General features: G+C 46.3%; 1 protein-coding gene across 8 annotated transcripts in view; it reads right to left on the bottom strand.

The window, feature by feature from the left end:
• TCF3 (transcription factor 3) overlaps window positions 1-9,533 on the bottom strand; it is a 131,605-nt gene extending 122,072 nt beyond the window's left edge. For 5 of the 8 annotated variants that reach the window (XM_077272183.1, XM_077272154.1, XM_077272194.1 and 2 more), the window contains exon 1: window positions 9,376-9,522. The gene's annotated coding sequence lies outside the window, so the exon portion shown is untranslated. Of the gene's footprint in view, window positions 1-8,823; window positions 9,345-9,375 lie in introns of those variants that run through there. The other 3 variants (XM_077272203.1, XM_077272162.1, XM_077272172.1) reach the window with 3 other exon arrangements.
• Window positions 9,534-23,861: the final 14,328 nt, after the last annotated feature.

A 23,861-nucleotide genomic window follows, 5' to 3' on the forward strand; every position in this document is an offset into this window, starting at 1 on the left:
GGGTTCACATTACGTTTAAACAGTCCGTTAGACAGACTGGGTTACACCGCGGCATAACACGGTGTAACGCAGTCCATTAACGCTGCCATTAAGTACTATTTCGGGCGCATCGCTAGCGCACGCCCAAAGATGGACCCTGGGACGCGGGCTGCAGTGTTTCCGGGTCCGTCACCGCTAGCGCAGATAGAGCATCTGCTTGCTCTATCTGCGCTAGCGATATGACATGTCGGCACTTGCGTTAACGCAGCCCGTTTAACGCATGTGTTGAACGGGCTGCTTTAACGCAATGTGAACCGAGCCCTAGTAGTAGAAACCGTAAACAGGCACCTTAGGTAGCAATGAGTGTGGTCATCACCAGACAGCTATCTTTCCCAACCATAGACAAAACAGTGTGAGGATAAACCGGTTGCTAATATAACTGTTCTGTCCCAAAAAATAGCATTATGTATGTTATAGGCATCACATCTCTTTCAAAGACTCACATATACAACACTGTTAAGCCAAGGCTGCAAAAAGCAGTCTTTAAAACTTAGAAAATTATGAAATCGGAGTTTACGGCACTACTTAAATGTGAGCGGGTGCCCAAGTAAGGTAGCAATCTGTAATAGCAAATTGATATAAAACTTAGCTATGAGAAGTATGCAGAATTGATTAATTTTCTTCACAATCCTAAAGTTCCGGAATAATGTATGATGTTTGTCCTATAACTGGACGTTCATCAGAATGGGGCAGATTGTGCAGCGCATAAAGATAAGCTGCTGCTAGCATTATAGAAAGCGCATCTTCCGTCCCTTTGTGATAGCGCTTTATTTTTATTTTATTTTTTTTTTCTTATTGTTGTCTACAAAGTCATCTTCACTCTTGCAAGTCACTCCATGGATAGGCAGCCTTCAACCCAATTTCATAAAATAGTCCAAGTAGCTAAAGTTTGGTAATTAACTTTAAAAACCAGAAACATGTTCAAAATAGACACTTTATTGGACTTTTCCTTCCCTATAGCAACATATGGAAGCATTGCAGTAATCTTTAGGCTATGTGCACACGATGCGGATTTTGCTGCGGATCCGCAGCGTTTCTGCAGCTGCAGGTCCGCAGCAGTTTCCCGTAAGTTTACATTACAATGTAAACCTATGGGAAACGAAAAACACTGTGCCCATGCTGCGGAAAAAAAAAAAAAAAACACGCGGAAACGCAGCGGTTTACATTCTGCAGCATGTCAATTCTTTCTGCGGATTCCGCAGCGGTTTTACACCTGCTCCGATAGAAAACCGCAGGTGTGAAATCCGCAGCAAAAATGCAGCGTTTTTGCCCTGCAGATTTATCAAATCCGCTGCAGAAAAATCCGCAGTGGACCATTCTACGTGTGCACATACCCTTATTGTATTTTTGGTTGGCGGTATTGACCAGACATTTAGTGAGTCTTTACATTACTTTGATTACTCTAATAAGGCATTGTGTTTTGGACTACTGTCAGTGGATTTGCCTGGGCTTATGTCTGAAGCCTTGGAAACAGGATTGGCATGTTTGTATTGATGGGGCTATTGGCTTGACTATTATGATGCAGGAAGATTCACTGTATGCTCTGTTGAACACAATTTTCAGAAGTACCTGCCTATTTAAGGAGGGCAAAAATGCTGCTGAAGATTATGTCCAACAGATCACATAGTGACTCCCCCTGCATCATTACAGCAAATGGCCCAATCAGCACAAATGTCCGAATGTCATTTCCAGGGCTTCAGACGTAAGCGCAGCGTAGAAGTACGCAACAGTATAGACATACAGGCACACACCTATGGCTATATGGTCAGCAGGGCCAAACACAGGCCCCAAGAAGGTTAGTGAGAGAGGGAGGCAAAAAAGAAAAAAAAGTAAGCCATTACGCACATTTTACAGAAAAATCCTTAGTTTGACCCTTAAAGAATAAGGCTGCTAAAAATCAAAGTCAAATCAGTTTTCATGACATTCTCATAGCCTATTCTTCTGGATTGATCTGCAATACCAGGCACATATTGCTTCAAAATGTACAGAATTTTGCCTGGTAAATAAAGGGAAAGGGGTGCTCCATTTGAAACAGCTGACTAGTAGGGGTGCCGGGGGTCTACCCACATTCGTCTAATATAAATTCTCAGAAAACCTTTTCAAGTCCAATTCACAATTTAACAAAAAAAAAAAAAAAAGCTTTATATGGTCACATTTGGGGTTCGTTCACACAAGCATATAAGTGCTCCTAAATAGGATGTTTTAGCGGATATCACTGGGCCTAATGTCATATGATCGAGCAATGCTGATCTGCCATTGTTTTCTTATGCTAATTCGGCATGAGAAAGCAATTGCAGAAGGTTGAGAGTGTACCCGATAATCGGATCACGTGCACCCATACAAGTCTATGGGTGAGTATAAAACATCGGACTGCACACGGATGTCATTCTAGTGAAGTCCGAATACCACGGAGACAGGGACAATGAAGATGGAGAAACTAAGTTCTCCATCTCCTCCGCACCTGTGATACTTTTCTCTCATGCATGAGAATCAGATCACAGTAAGATGACACTCAGATCAAACTCTGACAGTTTGATCCTACTGTCATTAGCATAATCGGCCCGATTCTCTTGCATATGAAAAATGACGGCAGTGTGAGAGTGAGCCCTAAAATTGAGGATTTCCAGTCTCACTAGCAAAAATGAAGTTACATAACTCTTACTTCAGTTATGAATTATCAATTTCATAACAATGGAAGGCATGTATCTACAGGACATTTTGTTTCTCTTACCAAGAGCAATAAAACTGCCAGGCATGGAAGCTATGCCCCGTGGTACCCCTTTATACTCGGTCATATTACTTACATACGGCTGTGCATCTTCTGTTTGGAAGAAGCATGGAAACAGAATTACAGTGTAATGGGGGGGGGGGGGGGGGGAATTCTCTGACCTCATGGCATGTGTGGCCAATTCACTGTTTCCCTTCTCTTGCTTATGATCTCAGCAGATAGGCATGGGACACCCATGTTCAATAATATAAATGGGGCGCTAGTGGCAGGACTGCTCTAATCAGAGATTCAGCCAAATATATTTAATTATCTCTCCAGGCCTTCTAATAATAATCATAATCTTTATTTATATAGCACCAACATATTCCGCAGCGCTTAACAGTTTCAAACACAACAGTCATTAGTATCAACGTTAACAATACAATAATTAAAGCAAAGTAAAATGACCCTGCTCGTGAGAGCTTACAATCTACAATGAGTTGTGGGAGATACAAGGTACAGGTGTGTATTTACAATGATGGTCCAGCCATCTTCAGGGGATGGGGGGAATGCGCAGCCGCCCTGCTTGTGATTCCCAGCCCCGCATTGACTTATGATTTATTCACATTGCGGGGCTGGGAATCACAGGCAGGGCGGCCACGCAGGCGCAGTCAGCTAGACTGCATATGAGGAAAGACGGGCAGCGCTCACTGCGCCTGCACCAGGCAGGGGAAAAGAGCGCAGGCGCCGGCTATTTTGAAAACAGCAGTGAGGAGGAGGCGGCGCCCGGCGCCAAGAAGATGTGAGTGACAGCTGTGTGGCGTCTGAAGCAGGGGGGATGATAAATCAGCGTGTGCACAACCTATAGAGTGGTGCAAGGGTAGGTTCCCAAACCTTCTGACCAAGTAATAACAAAACCCAGCACTCAACTTTGTTGTAAGAAGAAAAAAACGGATGATTTATTATATCCCAATGCAAACGTTTCGGTCATACATAAGACCTTCGTCAGTAGCAAGAATTGGGATGGAGATAAATGCTAGTGGCTATATGTGCTGCCGATAGTTTCCTGATTGCAGAGCCAATTATATGAGAGTATCCTGATACAGCCTTGTAGGTGGCTGATTCCGCGGTGTCCACAGCGGTGGACACCGCGGAATCAGCCACCTACAAGGCTGTATCAGGATACTCTCATATAATTGGCTCTGCAATCAGGAAACTATCGGCAGCACATATAGCCACTAGCATTTATCTCCATCCCAATTCTTGCTACTGACGAAGGTCTTATGTATGACCGAAACGTTTGCATTGGGATATAATAAATCATCCGTTTTTTTCTTCTTACAACAAAGTTGAGTGCTGGGTTTTGTTATTACTTGAAGCAGGGGGGAAACACCGGCTTCCTTGACTGAGGACCAGGTATTTCTGACAAATTAAAAAACTGATTATTTCTGCAGTTACAGCACTCAGAACTAAAAGAGCCACCTTGTCAGAATGCAGCATTACTGCTGCACAAGGTGGCTCTTTTAGTATGAAACAACTGGTGTGTGTGGGGGGGGTGACAGGTTCCCTTTAATGCCTAGTGACTGGAACCTAGAGAGTAGGAGAGGGTGGTAAACAGTGTAGAAAGCTGCAGAAAGGTCGAGGAGAATGAGCAGAGTGGTCACCATTACATTTTGCTGTCAGAAGGTCATTGGTCACTTTGATGAGTGCAGTTTCTGTCGAATGTGGGGGGCGGAAACCGGACTGTGAAGGGTCTAGGAGGGAGTGAGTGGAGAGGTAACAGATAAGGCGGGAGTAGATCAGGCGCTTCAAGGCTATGTGCACATGTTGCGGATTGGGGTGCAGAATTTTCCGCACAAAATCTGCATCTCCTGGCAGAAACTGCAGGTGCGGATTTGCCGCGGAATTAATGCGGATTTTCTGCGGTTTTTCACCCTGTGGATTTCTATAATGGAAGGGGTCAGAAACGCTGCAGTTCCGCACAAAAGCAGCAGCATGCTACTTTTGATCCGCAGCAGTTTTAATGCAGATTTTTCTGCAACATTAGCACAGTTTTTTTTTTCCAATTGATTTACATTGTACTGTAAATAACTGTGCGGAACTGCAGCGTTTCTGCGCGGAAAAATCCACTGCGGATCCGCACTAAATCCGCATCGTGTGCACACAGCCCAAGAGTTTAGAAATGAAGGGGAGATTGGACACCGATCTGTAGTTATTTGTGCAGTATGGGTCGAGGACGGGTTTCTTTAATAATGGAGTAATGATAGTGTTTGAAGGAGGAGTGGAAAATGCCAGAGAAGAGGGAGAGATTAAAGATTGTAGTTAGGTGAGTTGTGACGACTGTCTACATAAGCTCTTTAGGCCCAAATCATTACGACACTGTTCACGCCGGTCTTGACGAAGAGATGTGCTGGAGTCAGACACTTCCGATTCATAGAGGCGTATGCATATTCATGAACCAGGAGCGCAGGACGGATGGAATACATCTCTCACAAATCCTACTCCTGTATTTGCTGGACAAAGATATGTGGAGCAGTGAAGACCGCTGCTTATCATGAATTTTGGACAAGCGGCGGTTGCCACAACCCAGTCTCAGCTCTGCCCACATTGTAGGAGCTGAGTGAAAATAGCGCGGGTGGGCAGCAAAAGTTGCATGATTTTAGTGCAGCCTCCAGTTGCGACAAAATTATGCAACTTTTCAAAGCTTTTTATGCCAGAATACTGCAGCAAACCAGAGAACCCTATATTTTGTTTTCATTTTTTAACCCATCTGGAGCATTTTTGTTTTACATTTTAAACTGACAACCTCTTTACATGATATGATTGTTCTATTGCCATAAACTTTACAAGGATGTTAGCATACATACTGGCATGGACTAAGTAATGTGTTGTCATTTAAGGCCACCCATTAAAGTTAAACTGTTAGCCGACCCCAACAACGTGTTTGGGGGGTGCCGGCAAAGAGATGGTGGTGAGAGATGTTGATGGGACAGGTCCGATTTCAGACTAATGATTGCATTGTTCCACTGAAGATAAGCTGCTGGCAGATATATCAGTTGTCTGCTTCTTCATGGCCCAAGATCACTCTTGTGTATGGGAGAAACAACTGTTGGCCAAATCATCGTTTGGCCATCTGATGTGCACAGCCAGTTTTCCCCAATTGAACATAGTGGCTCGCTAAGACAAATGAGCAGTGTATTCCATTATCTTTAGATTATAAGTGCTTACTAGCTGTTTCTGGTCCCTTACCTAATTCATCATTGCTCATTTTTATCATCAGCCATTTCTATCAATTCCTCTGATGTAAAATTGCTACACCCAGGTCATGTTCACATTTCTTCTGTAGAAACATCAAGGATGAGCCAATATATAGTCCAATGTTCGCCATTTGTAGCTTCCTTGTAAACCAAGATGTGAACAGACTAAATGCTACACAAATAAAGGATAATATTGGCAACATATCCTAATAAACTTCATGCACTATTGGGTAAACCCAAGTGTTCTTGTATGTTCCATTATTAGTAGGAATGAAAAGTGAGGAACCCTGAGCAACCCCATAACTTCTAAGTGAGTCCACAATGTTTACATAGGGTTTCATGTTTTTGCTTGCTAGAGAAGAAAAGCTCTTTAGACTACACTTTTTTTTTGCTGTCTAAAAAAAACTGAAACCCAATGAAACTAGTCATAACAGAAACCAAGCACAATCTAAAACTTTAAGTTTGATTAGCAACAAACATTTCTAGACATGATGAACACATTGTCATACATGTAGACTTATAATGTCATATCTGACAAACTCAAGTAATGTTTCTTCAATGTTGCACTGCCAATTGCAAGGGTCTATGAGACCTAATTCAGATGAAATTCTGGACCTGAAATCAGGAAACCACCACAGTTTTACTGAAGTGAATTGAAAAGAACTTTTCCTGTTTTTGTTTTTCAAATTTGTTCAGGAGTAGGAAACAATCACAAACCCCTTGGTCACCACCATACCAGAAGTGATGACATAGTCAGTTATCTGACCACTGGCCTCCATTCTTGACTGCAGCAGTCAGGTGACTGATGTATGGGACGTCATCACTACCAACCGATACTGATAGGGCTCTTGGAAATTATTGCTTTGGATTCAAGGGGCAAGTAATGCTTATTTTAGATAATTCTCTTGTCCGGGGAAATTTTAAGACATTTCAAAAAAACTCCACACAGTTTAAGAGTACATTGCCACGCAGAGAAAATGCAGTGGATTTTCTACTGCATTTCACAGCGCCAGCAAAACAAATCCGCACTGAAAAATGACAAAAGTTGATCGAGTCAAGTTATTCTGCAGATGTCAGTGCCAATATCACCCTTTGCAATACAAAAAAATAAAACGTCCGGCTCCTCAACACCTTTTTGGCAGGGATATCAACAATTGTAAACACCACTCTAGATATCATAGGAACATAACCTTAAAAGCTGATGGCCAAACTATCTTGTTCGACCTACCCTTACCCCAAAGGCAGGCATGCTAATTTCCCTACGTGTTCTCAATGGGGAGGTAGCTGCCGTCAAGCACAGTGGTGATAGCTTTTCTCCCCAGGAAACAAAAACATCAAGAATTGAAACTCAACATGCCCGACCAAGAACCAAGTCTTCCAAGGCTGACCATTTACATTAGATCCCAGACAGTTAAACTCTTGTTCGGTCAACAGGTTGCCAGATACCTCTGATAGACTTGTATCTTCCCTAGGAACAAAAGGATCTCGTTTGTTGAAAGTCAACTTCCCAAATCTCTCGTCACAATGTTTGTCAAGGGAAAGTTGGAGCCTATCCACATACACATTAGCTGGTCACCTGTATATGTCATTTGGGAAAAAAATAAATAAAACATTAATATGATCAAATTGAACAAAAATGTAGTCCTGAGGTCAGGTTCACCTGAGCATATTTTACGGCCCATACAGACGGCAATGCCCGGATGTGGGTCTACCAACCAAAACATACACCTGCAAACACCCAAAGCTGTCAGTCAGAATCATGAGAACACAGGCCGATACAGGCCTCAAAATACGCTCATAGGAACCCAACCTTAGGACTACGTTTTGGTTCTGAGCACGTTATGGTGTTAGATTGACCCGCTAATGTGTATGCTCATGTGAATCAAGCCTTTAAAACACAAACAAAAAAAACACACACGCTCCAAGCTAGGTATTTTCTGTCTTGATACATGTGTCGCACAGCTGTGGCTTCCAAGTCAGGACCCCAGAAACCTCTAAATTCCCCAAGCCAAAAAATTCTAAAGTTTCATGAGTGTTGCTTTCTTTTTAAGGTCTGAAAACGGTAAAAAGCTGTCTGATAAGTACAGTATACAACCCACAAGTTTTCAGGCCTCATCCTTAAGGACGCATTGATTAGCCGAGCCTTGTGTGTAATCTGCAGCGTACGAAGACAAAGCCACCGTCAGGGAGACTAAACATGAAGCCCCCAGCTAGATATGGATACAATGTAACGGATCAGTAGTTACATGGACTAGAAACCCACTCAATATTTTGCATGCAGAAGTTTCTTTTTTTTCTGTCAAGATGAATGCTAGAGTCCCTGTTCTACCCAGTTAACACATAGCAGATGTTTCTGTAGCTCACAGAAAGACACCCCCTCCTCTATACAACCACCACCTCCCTCTCATCCCTCCCCTCCTTCAACAAACTGAGCCTGCCAAACTCACTCAGGAAGAACCAATTCCTTATGGACAAAAGGTTCTCATCCACCATTACACCCCTGCCATGCGTCTTAGGGAAGCTGAACCCACAACGCCAAGCGTTAAGTTTGGGCACCCCCCAAATACACATGGAAACTACTGTAAGAGCTGCCAGATGTACAGTCGGATGGCAGGAAGGAAAAACCATGCAGAACACACCACAGGAGCTGGGCTCACGGCTGGAGCTGGAGAACTTTACGGTTTGGTCCCTGTGGAGCGTGGATTTCCTTGGGGTCCACATCACTACAAAGGACGCGGGGGAGAAGTGGCCATCCCCAGATCTGGGACCCCCAAACTAGGGCTGAGGGGGACACAATGGAGGCACACACAGCAGATTTACCTCAGCAGTCAGTCACCTCCAGGAAGGGCTCATGGAGCAGGCGAGGAAGAATGCAGCCCCCAGAAGAGGCAGGATAGACGGATTCCACAGAAAAACAAAAGGGGCAGCGATGGAGTTGCGAAGACTTCGGGGGTCCCGCAAGTGCCTGCCCCTTCCAGACTGGATTTGCAGGGGGCGGGGGATACAGATGTCTGTTTCCAGACTAGGAGACGGCAACTGTAACTACTTCTAGTGCTACAATGTAACGAGAGAGTAAGAAAGAGGGGGAGGGGAGAGGCAGCAGCAGTCCACACCTCCCCCCGTGGAAAGCTCCCCTCCCCCACGCCACTCCGTCTGCTCCCAACCTCCCGCTCGGGCCACTCGGCCACTAATAATCCCTATGTATTGTGCACACCGCTAGGCCACGCGTGCTTCTCACCCCACTCGTGTTCCGTGCTATGCCTTCACAGCAACCCCTATCGGAAACACACGGCCCCCTTTATTTAGCACTCCCTCCTCGGACTCCGTTTCCTATTATGTACAAGGTGACACCCCAAAACAAGCGGTACTCACACTTCGCCGTCCGTGCACTGCCCCCAGCCCGAGGCGACAGAGGGCGGGAGAGATGGACTATTTCTCCTCTCGCCTCATGCGAAGGGATACGAAGAATAGCACGACGAACTTGTATATGTTTTACCGTCACCGTGAGAGCGCTCCGCCGCCCCCTTCACAATTAACCAATAGGAAGCGGAGAAAGGGATGATTGACATCCGACAGGTCAAATCGTGGGGGGAGGATTACTTCTCCTTACGTGCCTCTCTCCTGCGCATGCTCAAAGCCTAAGGCCGCAGTTTAGTGGCTGACGTTCGCTGTCTATACTCGTACGCGGTCATTGTGCTTCTAGTGTGTGCTGGGGGCAGGTGGCTTCTTACTCGGGTCCTTATCACGTAGTAAATGCGAAGTCACGGCAGTGAGGTGTTTTCCTGGGCGCCTGCGTGTATCCCCGACGTTAGGGTGAAGCGCTAAACGTAGTAATTCGCTTTCCTCAGAGAACGGATTTAAGATGGCTGCCCAGGTCTCAAGGGACCTCGAGCTGCGCTCCCTCCTCCCACACAGTTGCGCTTACATCCTGTTGTACCTAAAGGGAGTCTGTCAGCCCAAACTGCCAGTGTAAGCGGCACATAGTCCTGCAGGGCACGACGCCCTACAAATGGTGCCTTCCGGGGCTGACTTACAGCATCTGCACCTTATTTTCCTGTGTAGTTTTTGTTTTTCGCATGTTTTCTGTTTGCACAGTATTTTAATTTGCCCCCTTATTAGCGTCTGTTTTATAGTCACCATTATGTACAATGTCTGTGACTGATTAATCTTTTTTGAAAGTTTCAAATTTAAGCGCAAATGTCCTCCAGTCCCCTCCGCCGTACCCCGGAGTGATTGTATATACCTGATATTTCCAAGCTCATTTTGTCAGATGTAACCCGGCCACCTGCCTATTTGGTATTCATAAAGACAATAGAGCTTTTTTTAATTTTGCACAGAACTCATGACCCACCCATGCCATTTTGAAGAATATTGCTCAAAAAATGTCCTTGAGTCCCTCAAGAAAAAAAATGAAGTGGCTTACAAGATTTTAGGGTGTATAAAAATAAAGATAAAATTCTGCAATCCCAACATATTATTTTATTACCCCTTTATAAATCACTAGTTAGGCCACATCTAGAATACAGGATCCAGTTTGGGGTTCCTCATTTAGAAAGGCTATTCAGAAGGTAGAATCAGTTCAAAGGCAGGCAACTAGGTTATTACAGGGGATGGAAGACCTCATATGAGGAGAGGATAGAAAAGTTGGGCTTGTATAGCTTAGAAAAAAGATGCCTTGGAGGAGATCTCATTTACATGTATAATCAGTACAAATCACCAGCACATGACTTACTCCTTCCAAGGACCATACTGAGGACAACGTGATTCCGACAGCTAAATAGTAAGGTTTCTTTACAATTAGAGCAGTAAGACTGGAATGCCCAGCCACAAATAGTAGTAATGGCAGACACTAAGGGTATGTTTCCACGGGCAAAAACCGGAAGAGCTTTGGACACAGCACATGTCTGCTGCATCACAAGCGCTGCTGGCTTTTGAACACAGGTGATTCTGCATGTGTTCTTCGCAAGATAAGTTGACATGCTGCGGTCTGGAAAGACGCCACATGTCCCTTTACGCAGGGAAGCTGGAGGCATCCCTGCACGCATAGTGGAGATGGGATTTCTTCAAATCCCATCCACTATGCTGTATCATCTGGCCGCTGTGGATGAATGCAGCGTCAAACCTGCAGCGTATAGGGTATGTGCACACGTCAGGATTTTGTCAGGCTTTTTCCTCAGGTTTTGTAGCCAAAACCAGGAGTGGGTGATAAATGCAGAAGTGGTGCATATGTTTCTATTATACTTTTCCTCTAATTGTTCCACTCCTGGTTTTGGCTACAAAACCTGAGGAAAAAGCCTGACAAAATCCTGACGTGTGCACATAGCCTTACTGAACGTGGAAACATTCCCTGACATCTTTTAAAAAAGGGCTGGGTGATTTCCTGTATACACATAACATTGTGGGTTATAGTTAATGTAGTGACAAAATGAACAATTGGTGCAGAAAAGTAGAACTTGATGGACCCAAGTCTTTTTACAATCTATGTAACTGTAACAACTAACAAGAACCTGGAAATGACGAGTCGGGCCCCAAAGTATTGTAATTGCTTTCTTGGTTCTGCACAAACTAGTTCAATCAAATATAGCAATTAGGTAGCTTGGTGCACACCTGAGCCCTGATTCAGCAAAACTTTTAGGTCAAAAAAGGTTTGAAAAGTTGCAGCAACGTTAGATTCACACCATTTTTGTGCAGCTCCATAAGGAAGTACTAATGACCCTTGCTCATCTAATTTATGACATGTGGGGGCGTACTTTATGCAACAAATCTTACCTCAGTCCATGACTGAAGTAAGATTTGTGGGGAGGTGCACGCTAATTCGTGCCTTGCTTGATTCATTAAGAGGCACGTGCCTGTTAATGAATGAGATGGCTTGAACTTGGTTTTGCTCAGTGTATGATTTTACCAACTCCTCTCTCCCGCTCTCTGACCACAACATTTATTTCTCTGTCAAGAGCTGTCATCCTGCTCAGGACACCCCCACTGTCCACACTTATAGAAATACTAGATGGAGGCCCGATGCTATCGCATCGGGAGGGCGGTAATGTCGCAATAGGGGCAGGCTTTGTAGCGGTGAGAATCTCTCACCCCCCACCTGTGTGCTCACCCACCTATCGGCGACCTAGATCCCAGCGGTGGGGAGGGGTTCTTGCGGTGGGGGAGTCCCAGCAGCGGGGGGTCCGCTGGTGGTAAATAAAATAGATATACACACCGCCATCCCCCGTTTTATTATACAGTTAGGTCCATATATATTTGGACAGAGACAACATTTTTCTAATTTTGGTTATAGACATTACCACAATGAATTTTAAACAAAACAATTCAGATGCAGTTGAAGTTCAGACTTTCAGCTTTCATTTGAGGATATCCACATCAAAATTGGATGAAGAGTTTAGGAATTTCAGCTCCTTAACATGTGCCACCCTGTTTTTAAAGGGACCAAAAGTAATTGGACAATTGACTCCAAGGCTATTTCATGGACAGGTGTGGGCAATCCCTTTGTTATGTAATTCTCAATTAAGCAGATAAAAGGCCTGGAGTTGATTTGAGGTGTGGTGCTTGCATTTGGAAGGTTTTGCTGTGAAGTAAACATGCGGTCAAAGGAGCTCTCCATGCAGGTGAAACAAGCCATCCTTAAGCTGCGAAAACAGAAAAAACCCTTCCGAGAAATTGCTACAGTAATAGGAGTGGCAAAATCTACAGTTTGGTACATCCTGAGAAAGAAAGAAAGCACTGGTGAACTCATCAATGCAAACAGACCTGGGCGCCCACGGAAGACAACAGTGGTGGATGATCGCAGAATAATCTCCATGGTGAAGATAAACCCCTTCACAACAGCCAACCAAGTGAACAACACTATCGAGGAGGTAGGAGTATCAATATCCAAATCTACCATAAAGAGAAGACTGCATGAAAGTAAATACAGAGGGTTCACTGCACGGTGCAGGCCACTCATAAGCATCAAGAATAAAAAGGCTAGACTGGACTTTGCTAAAAAACATCTAAAAAAGCCAGCACAGTTCTGGAAGAACATTCTTTGGACCGATGAAATCAAGATCAAACTCTAACAGAATGATGGAAAGAGAAAAGTATGGTTAAGGTGTGGTACAGCTCATGATCCAAAGCATACCACATCATCTGTAAAACACGGCGGAGGCAGTGTGATGGCTTGGGCATGCATGGCTGCCAGTGGCACTGGGTCACTAGTGTTTATTGATGATGTGACACAGGACAGAAGCGGCTGAATGAATTCTGAGGTATTCAGAGACATACTGTGTGCTCAGATCCAGCCAAATGCAGCCAAACTGATTGGTCGTCGTTTCATACTACACATGGACAATGACCCAAAACATAAAGCCAAAGCAACCCAGGAGTTTATTAAAGCAAAGAAGTGGAATATTCTTGAATGGCCAAGTCAGCCACCTGATCTCAAACCAATTGAGCATGCATTTCACTTGTTAAAGACTAAACTTCAGACAGAAAGGCCCACAAACAAACAGCAACTGAAAACCACCGCAGTGAAGGCCTGGCAGAGCATCAAAAAGGAGGAAACACAGCGTCTGGTGATATCCATGAGTTCAAGGCTTCAGGCAGTCATTGCCAACAAAGGGTTTTCAACGAAGTACTAAAAATGAACATTTTATTTAAAATTATTGAATCTGTCCAATTACTTTTGGTCCCTTTAAAAACAGGGTGGCACATGTTAAGGAGCTGAAACTCCTAAACCCTTCATCCAATTTTGATGTGGATACCCTCAAATGAAAGCTGAAAGTCTGAACTTCAACTGCATCTGAATTGTTTTGTTTAAAATTCATTGTGGTAATGTCTATAACCAAAATTAGAAAAATGTTGTCTCTGTCCAAATATATATGGACCTAACTGTATATATACACCGCCATCCCCTGTATTATATATATACATAGCATATGGCATTTCCTCCTCTCCACTGAGGACACGCCCTGTTACAGCCGGTGATTTCCAGAGCCCCGCCTCCCTCTGGAGCCCTGCCTCACCCTCTCCGCTCCTTGCACCTCCGCACTCAGGATCCCCAAGATCAGCAGCGCGGAGAGCAGCATCTCCAGGATCCATATGCCATGCCTGCTCTCATCCATATGATCAGCGATCTGCACTCTGTCTCGCCAACATGGCCGCCACCGCTAGGATTGTCTGAAGTTGTAGTTTTTCACTCTGAATTTGTTGTGGGCAGCTAGGTGCGCAGTGTGATGTGTGAGGTGTGTGCGCGATGTGAGGTGTGTGCGCGGTGTCCCAGCAGCAGGGGGTCCGGTAATGACCCGCTGCTGGTACTGCTCAAGGGCTTGGTACCACCAGCGGGTGCCATATTGGAATATCCATCACTTGGGTATTCCAAAATGACGGTCAGCGTACTTCCGGTGCAGCACGGTGGATTGTGGGATTCGAGGACATCCAGACGGAAGTGGATGACAGACAATTTAAGGTAATTATATAAATAGATTCATGCCATTAACATCCAGAAACTTATGAAGAATTTGCAGTCATCATTGGCCCCAATCTTCTCCCTCTCATGTCCTGACTCTGCACTGAAACATTATAATGAAACACTGCAAAGTGCCCTGGTCGAAGCTGCACCTCCTATACACAGAACAACACGGCACAGATGGCGACAACCCTGGCACACTCTGTAAACACGTCTTCTACAGCGGTGCTGCAGGTGCGCCGAACGTCTGGAGAAAATCCAGTCTGCTCGAAGATTTTCATCCATTATAAGTTTATGCTTAAACATACAACTCTGCACTTCATCTCTTCAAACAAACCTATTTCAATATCCTCATCATCTCACTAACCAATAATCCTAGAAGAAGAACTGATCAGGCTATCGCCCTACTACTTGCACCAATGACCCTATTCCCTCACATCTCCCCCAGTCCCTTTTCCCTGCTGTCACCACTCCACCACAAAAATATTCAACCTCTCTCTTCCGGTATCTTTCCCTCATTTAAACATGCCATCATACATACATTACTTAAAAAACCTTCCCTCGACCAAAATTGTGCTGCTAACTATAGACCCATCTCTAACAATCCCTTCATATATAAACTTCTGTAACGCTTGGTCCACTTCCGTCTAATCCGTTATCTCTCAGATCACTCTCTTCTTGACCTTCTTCAATCCGGTTTACACTCTACCAAAACTACCCTCACTAAAGTCTCTAATGATCTACTAACAGCTAAATCTAATGGTCACTAGTCCATGCTAATTCTCCTTGATCGCTCTACAGCATTCAAAACTGTGGCTCATCAGCTCCTCCTAACTATGCTCCGATCCATCGGCCTCAAGGACATTGTTCTCTCCTGGTTCTCCTACCTCTCTGACCGCTCGTTTACTAAATCTTTTGCTGGCTCCTCCCCTCATCTTCCCTTTACTGTTGGGGGTCCTCAAGGATCAGTCCCAGGCCCCCTCATCTCTTTGTATACTGCCCCTATTGGACAAACAATCAGTAGATTTGGTTTCCAGTACCACCTCTATGCCGATGACACCCAATTATACACCTCTACTCCTGACATCATGCCTCCATTATTACAAAACACCAGTGATACCGCTGTCCTCCCTCTATCTGAAACTGAACCTGTCAAAAACGTGACTCCTTGTGTGTCCTTCCTCTACTAACCTACCTATGCCTGACATTGCCATATCCGTGTGTGGTTATACCATTACTCCCCAGCAACATGCCGCTGTCTTGGGTTCATACTTGATTCAGAGCTTTCATTCACCCCCACATCCGATCACTGGCTCGCTTTTGTTATCTGCATCTCAAAAACATTTCTAGAATTCGCCCTTTTCTTACTTTTGACTCTGTAAAAACTCTTACTGTTGCTCTTATTCATTCTCGTCTGGACTATTGTAACTCTCTACTAATCGGTCTCCCTCTTACCAAACTCTTCCCTCTCCAATCTGTCTTGAATGCTGCAGCCAGGATCATATCCCTCACTAACCGTTACACCGATGCGTCTACCTTGTGCCAGTCATTGCACTGTTTACCCATCCACTCCAGAGTTCAAAATAAACTTATCACTCTCACCCACAAAGCACTCCATGGTTCAGCACCACCCTACATCTCTTCCTTCGTCTCAGTCTACCACCCTACCCGTGCCCTCCTTTCTGTTAATGACCTAAGGTTAATATCCTCAATAATCAGAACCTCCCACTCCCGTCTCCAAGACTTCTCGCATGCTGTGCCAATTCTATGGAATGCACTACCCAGGACAATTCGATTAAATCCCAATATTCACAGTTTTAAGCGTGCCCTAAAAACGCATTTCTTCAGACTGGCCTACCGCCATTTATTTAACGATCCCGGTGCTGCCCATTCAACATTTTTTTCATAACCAGGACCCTCGTATCATGTTCTCACACGTTTTATGCATTGTATAGCCCTCTCTGTCTGTACTTTTACAAATTTTGTCCGGCAACCGGTTCATGCAGCATTACATGAACACTGATTTATTACATTATGGCTGATCAGGACAATGAAAGTAATTGTTACCATCCACCTCTCGTGTCTCCCCTATTTCCTGGGCAGCACGGTGGCTCAGTGGATAGCACTGCAGCCTTGCAGCGCTGGGGTCCTGGGTTCCAATCCCACCTTGGACAACATCTGCAAGGAATTTGTATGTTCTCTCTCGGTTTCCTCCCACATTTCAAAGACATACTGATAGGGAATTTAGATTGTGAGCCCCATCGGGGACAGTGATGATAATGTGTGCAAACTGTAAAGCGCTGCGGAATATGTTAGCGCTATATAAAAATAAAGATTATTACTATTTCCTCATAGATTGTAAGCTTATGAGCAGGGCCCTCATTCCTCTGTTCTTTATGTGATTATTGTTATTCTGTAATGTTTTTTTATTGTCTATACAAGTCCCCTCTAAAATGTAAAGTGCTGCGGAATATGTTGGCACTATAGAAATTCAAATTATTATTATTATAACTCCACCACGCCCTCTCAAGACTGGAGTGAAAAACTCCAGTCTCGAAGAATTGGGGCCTTGGTATGACCAAGAGGCTCAGTGCACCATTCCTTCTACTTGTTTTGCCACTGTCTCCCTGACTGGTGATTGACAGCACTGGCTACTCAAGAGTTTTTTCTGTAGCGTTGTTTATGAATGATCTGACACAAAGAGCCTGCTCCCTTGTGAGAGCCATTCACAGTTTTTTAAAGGGAACCTGTCACCAGGTTTGGCTGATATGAGATGAGGCCACCACCTTTCAGGGCTGATATATGCAGCGCCCCAGAGTCCTGGTCGTTGCAGTACTGTGGCTCCGCCGCTATGGGGAGCTATGGTGCGTCCGATGGCACTGAAGGAGTTCATCTGATCAGGTATCACAGACACCAATACATTTCACAGCCGGGCCTCCGGGGGGAGCTAAGGGTGCTATTCATTAGGCCACTCCCCACCATAGTGGGTAAACTGGGGGTCAGGCAGGAAGTGAGATCAGAAAGCTGACTGGGTTGGAACCAAGCAACACCTTGTGGCAGAGGGTGTTGTAGGGGAAGATACAGTAGGGTCTCTGTCAGGGGTGGGATCCTGACAGAGGCTTGGCAACGAGAACGAACGTAACGGGACCGTGCCTGCTCCGGGTAGCGGCGGTGCCCAAGAAAGGATTAGAAGAGAGATAGATTGTGCTGAGTGAGAAACGGGATCACGCAAAGGAGAAATACCAGTAGGAGTCGTGCTGTAAGACCGAAGCAACATCCTACTGAGGCGCACTACCGGTGGCCGGAACGCCGAGGGAGTAGAATAACATTCAGCTTCAAGCAATACTCCAAACAGCGGCAGGACAGTCAGTCTCAGGCGGGCTGTCTAACTCAAATCACCTATGAAGTCTTGGGAGGCAATTGTGGGAGAGGGGCGTCTCTAGGGTCCCGGAAGAACTCCAGGCCTACCCGTCAAACGGGTGCCGTTCCTACCCGAACCTCAGGGAGGGACGGAGGATTAGCAGAACATCATCTAGTCGAGTTGTGAGGGAACTAAGAAACAGACACAACAGTTGTGGGGTACTTTCCGTAAGCACAGCAGGGAAGGACTACAACACATAGCGCTAGGGGGAAGGCACAGATTTCCTCCTGTGAAGAGAACTCTGGAAGTGTCATTGGACCGGCCGGACTTGCGCAGCCTGGTGAGCCGTATTCTGGACTGAGGACTCAGAGATCTTCAGTAAAGAGGTAAAGAGACTGCAACCTGGTGTCCTCGTTATTTACCGCGACCTGCACCCCACAACTGCACCGTTACAACACCACTTATTGCACCGGACGTCCCCCACTGACAGACAGGGCCACGGACCGGGTCTAGCCACCGTGACAACCCCAGGACTGAGACCTAGAGGCCCGGCTCCGGGTACCCCTAGGCCCTGCGGCGGTGTGGGGGCGCTCCAACTTGGCGTCACGAACAGGATCTACTTAAGCCTGAAGAGTCGGGTCATGTGTGCCTTGGAACTGTGATTTACTGTGCATGGACTGTACTTTATTGAGAGACTGTGTATTGCCATTGACCCAGAGAAGTTCCCGCCAAAAGCCGCCGCCATTGCTACGCCAGAGAAGAAGAAGGGCGTGCCATGGGAGGAGACTACCAGAGTGGCGCGAGAAATGGTTACCGCCCCCTGCGCTTCTGGCTGCAAAGTGAGGACCTGCCTTCAAGCAGAGGACGACCCCCTGATTCGCAACGGCGGGAAGCAGGAGATGGAGAAGCTCGGCCCCGGAGAAATGGCGGAGTCCGATGCATGCATTGCCACCGATCAGCAGACCATGATGAAGAACAGCGAGTGCCGGAACGGGGAAGGAACAGTCCCGGTTGGCCCTCGTTTATCGGGGGCAGACCCGTGTCCCCTGCAGCCGGAGGATCCGAAGCTCCTGGAACAGATAGCGGAGCTGAGTCCACCAATCTCGACCTCGGAGTCAGCGGAGGAGGAACCACAGCGAGCGGAGCTGCGTTCGGGGACCGCATTGGAGGAGCCGCGGTCCGAGCAGCAGCTGACTCCAGTGTCCTTGTCAGCGGAACGGATCGACACCGGTGGAATCACATCAGGCGCAGGTATGGAAAGCGCCCCTACTCCCCCCGGCCGATTCTGCTCCCCTGACCGATCCGGTTCCCCCGATCGATCCCGCTCCTGTGGGCGCTCTTCACCCCAGCAGTAATCCTTCGTTCACAATCGAGCGAGTGGTCCTCGGCCCCAGTGCAATGGGGAAGTTATTACCGCCACTACCAACCAGGTGGGGGGAGCCCATAGATATGGGCCCGGACGGAGTGATGTTCCGGTGGGACACCCCCTGGGTTGAGCAGGATGGGGTACCGGTGGATGGTCTCACCATCGCAATACTTACCTGGGACCAGTACAATCAATGCGTGCTCCAGCACTGGAAACAGCGAGGTGAAGTTGAACAACGGGAGACGCAACGCAAGAAGTTTGTACATGGTGGGAAGGACGTGGTAAGGCGGGGAACTGTGTCGGCCTTCCACCCCAGGAAAGGATGGGGCTCTATACAGGAACCGGGTCTATTGACTGGCGTCTTTGTTGCTAGTTACGACGTGGAAACTCCCTGCTGTGATCGGGATGGCGAACCATTACGGGAAGGGGATCAGGTGACGTACACCCGTCACCAGAACGCACAGGGATGGCGTGCCCGGAATGTTCAGCGATGTGAGCCAGAGAGGGTGTCGCCTGTGGCTCCAATTATGGTTGATCCAGATTTGCCAGATCTCGTTACTGTCTCCACTGTGCGCTTTGTGGTAGCTCCCGAACTCGCCAGCCGGGTCAGTCTTCAAATTCAGACACCGGGTGACCTGGTGGTCCCTGCGGGGCCTGCCACTGGTATCCGTGCCAGAATAGTCGGGGGCCAGGAGCCAAGGCCACCTGAGTAAGAATAAACCTTGAAACCATGACTGCTTTAAGAAAATGTAAATAGTTCTTTCCTTTAACTGTTTGTTTACTGTTGCTGCTAAACCCGTCCAGGGTTAACTCCTTATGGATCCCTTTGTTGACCCGGGATCCTTGTTGTTTTGTTTATTTTTTTTCTAAGTTTTTGCACCAGTTTTAAGAACTGCAGTAATCATGGACCGTGCATGATACAAACTTTTCCTTGTAAATAGTTCGCACCTTATTAAAGGCGCTTCCTACTGGTTTTACTTAAAGAAGGACCCTTTGTGAAGATACCACACTGGAACCTTTGCTGAGTAAGGACTGGTAGCTTGAGAAGAAATGCTACCTCATAGAGACTTGGTCCCTTCTTAAAGGGGATGTTCAATTGTTGCACTTAAACGGTGATATTGCTTTAAGACGAGTAGCAATAATGTTTGATGAAAGAAAGTGATGATAATGTGTACATGAGAAAGTTATATGTATCCGACCAGTTAATTGTGAAGAAATGATGATGATGTTTCTCGGAAGAAAAGGAATGATTGATAATGTTGATAGAAAGTGGGGATAGAAGGTAAACCCTGAGTCCTCCATAGAAAGTTAGTTTATTGTAAAGAAAGAGTTAATAATGTGTTACAGAGGACAGAAAGTGAACCCGTAGGGGTTAGTGTTATGACCCCAATGGCGAGGGTCTCAGAGGAACGTGGAAGTCTGCAGAATACAAAAATCCAGCTCATAGGGCAGTGGTAACTGGGTTGACCATATATCTACTCCTAACGCCAACACTAGAAGTAGCCGGGGATCATTCCTACGTTGATTCTAGATGACACGCGCCAGCCGGAGAATCTAGCTACCCCTAGTAGAGGAAAACAAAGACCTTTCTTGCCTCCAGAGAAGGGGACCCCAAAGCTGGATAGAAGCCCCCCACAAATAATGACGGTGAGGTAAGAGGAAATGACAAACACAGAAATGAACCAGGTTTAGCACAGAGAGGCCCGCTTACTGATAGCAGAATAAAGAAAGGTAACTTATATGGTCAACAAAAACCCTATCAAAATCCACACTGGAAATTCAAGAACCCCCGAACCGTCTAACGGTCCGGGGGGAGAACACCAGCCCCCTAGAGCTTCCAGCAAAGGTCAGGATATAGATTTGGAACAAGCTGGACAAAAATACAAAACCAAAACAAATAGCAAAAAGCAAAAGGCAGACTTAGCTGATATAACTGGAACCAGGATCAGTAGACAAGAGCACAGCAGACTAGCTCTGATAACTACGTTGCCAGGCATTGAACTGAAGGTCCAGGGAGCTTATATAGCAACACCCCTAACTAACGACCCAGGTGCGGATAAAAGGAATGACAGAAAAACCAGAGTCAAAAAACTAGTAACCACTAGAGGGAGCAAAAAGCAAATTCACAACAGTACCCCCCCCTTAGTGAGGGGTCACCGAACCCTCACCACGACCACCAGGGCGATCAGGATGAGCGGCATGAAAGGCACGAACTAAATCGGCCGCATGAACATCAGAGGCGACCACCCAGGAATTATCCTCCTGACCATAGCCCTTCCACTTGACCAGGTACTGAAGCCTCCGCCTGGAGAGGCGAGAATCCAAGATCTTCTCCACCACGTACTCCAACTCGCCCTCAACCAACACCGGAGCAGGAGGCTCAGCAGAAGGAACTACAGGCACAATGTACCGCCGCAACAAGGACCTATGAAATACATTGTGAATAGCAAACGACACAGGAAGATCCAGACGAAAAGATACAGGATTAAGGATTTCCAATATCTTGTAAGGCCCAATAAAACGAGGTTTAAATTTGGGAGAGGAGACCTTCATAGGAACAAAGCGGGAAGAAAGCCACACCAAATCCCCAACGCGTAGTCGGGGACCCACACCGCGGCGGCGGTTGGCAAAGCGCTGAGCCTTCTCCTGTGACAACTTCAAGTTGTCCACCACATGATTCCAGATCTGCTGCAACCTATCCACCACAGAATCCACCCCAGGACAGTCAGAAGGCTCCACATGACCCGAAGAAAAGCGAGGATGGAAACCAGAGTTGCAGAAAAAAGGCGAAACCAAGGTGGCGGAACTAGCCCGATTATTAAGGGCAAACTCAGCCAACGGCAAGAATGTCACCCAATCGTCCTGATCAGCAGAGACAAAACACCTCAAATAAGCCTCCAAAGTCTGATTGGTTCGCTCCGTCTGTCCATTAGTCTGAGGATGGAAAGCAGACGAAAACGACAAATCAATGCCCATCCTACTACAAAAGGATCGCCAGAACCTGGAAACGAACTGGGATCCTCTGTCTGACACAATATTCTCAGGGATGCCGTGCAAACGAACCACGTTCTGGAAAAACACAGGAACCAGATCGGAAGAGGAAGGCAGCTTAGGCAAAGGAACCAAATGAACCATCTTGGAGAAGCGATCACATATCACCCAGATAACGGACATGCCCTGAGATAGCGGAAGATCAGAAATGAAATCCATGGAGATATGTGTCCAAGGTCTCTTCGGGACAGGCAAGGGCAAGAGCAAACCGCTGGCACGAGAACAGCAAGGCTTAGCTCGAGCACAAGTCCCACAGGACTGCACAAATGACCGCACATCCCTTGACAAGGAAGGCCACCAAAAGGACCTGGCCACCAGATCTCTGGTGCCAAAAATTCCCGGGTGACCTGCCAACACCGAGGAATGAACCTCGGAAATGACTCTGCTGGTCCACTTATCCGGGACAAACAGTCTGTCAGGTGGACAAGACTCAGGCCTATCAGCCTGAAATCTCTGCAACACACGTCGCAGATCCGGAGAAATAGCTGACAAGATAACTCCATCTTTAAGAATACCAACAGGATCAGCGACTCCAGGAGCATCAGGCACAAAGCTCCTAGAAAGAGCATCGGCCTTCACATTCTTTGAACCTGGTAAATACGAGACAACAAAATCAAAGCGGGAGAAAAACAATGACCAGCGGGCCTGTCTCGGATTAAGGCGTTTAGCAGACTCGAGATACATCAGATTTTTGTGATCAGTCAAGACCACCACACGATGCTTAGCACCCTCGAGCCAATGACGCCACTCCTCAAATGCCCATTTCATGGCCAACAACTCCCGATTGCCCACATCATAATTTCGCTCGGCAGGCGAAAATTTCCTAGAGAAAAAGGCACAAGGCTTCATAACAGAGCAACCAGGGCCTCTCTGCGACAAAACGGCCCCTGCCCCAATCTCCGAAGCATCCACCTCAACCTGAAAGGGAAGTGAGACGTCAGGCTGGCACAAAACAGGCGCCGAAGTAAACCGGCGTTTCAACTCCTGGAAAGCCTCCACGGCAGCAGGAGCCCAGTTAGCTACATCGGAGCCCTTCTTGGTCATATCCGTCAAAGGTTTCACAATGCTAGAAAAATTAGCGATAAAACGACGGTAGAAGTTAGCGAAGCCCAAGAACTTCTGAAGACTCTTAACTGACGAGGGCTGAGTCCAATCAAGAATAGCTCGGACCTTGACTGGGTCCATCTCCACAGCAGAAGGGGAAAAAATGAACCCCAAAAAGGGAACCTTCTGTACACCAAAGAGACACTTTGAGCCCTTGACAAACAAAGAATTTTCACGCAAAATTTTAAAGACCAACCTGACCTGCTCCACATGCGAATCCCAATTATCAGAAAAAACCAAAATATCATCCAGATAAACAATCAAAAATTTATCCAGATACTTCCGGAAAATGTCATGCATAAAGGACTGAAAAACTGAAGGCGCATTGGAGAGCCCAAAAGGCATCACCAAGTACTCAAAATGACCTTCGGGCGTATTGAATGCGGTTTTCCATTCATCACCTTGCTTAATGCGCACAAGGTTGTACGCACCACGAAGGTCTATCTTGGTGAACCACTTGGCACCCTTAATCCGGGCAAACAAGTCAGACAACAGCGGTAAAGGATACTGAAATTTGACAGTGA

The sequence above is a fragment of the Ranitomeya variabilis genome, chromosome 1, assembly GCF_051348905.1.
Source record: "Ranitomeya variabilis isolate aRanVar5 chromosome 1, aRanVar5.hap1, whole genome shotgun sequence".
Taxonomy (NCBI): Eukaryota; Metazoa; Chordata; class Amphibia; order Anura; family Dendrobatidae; genus Ranitomeya; species Ranitomeya variabilis.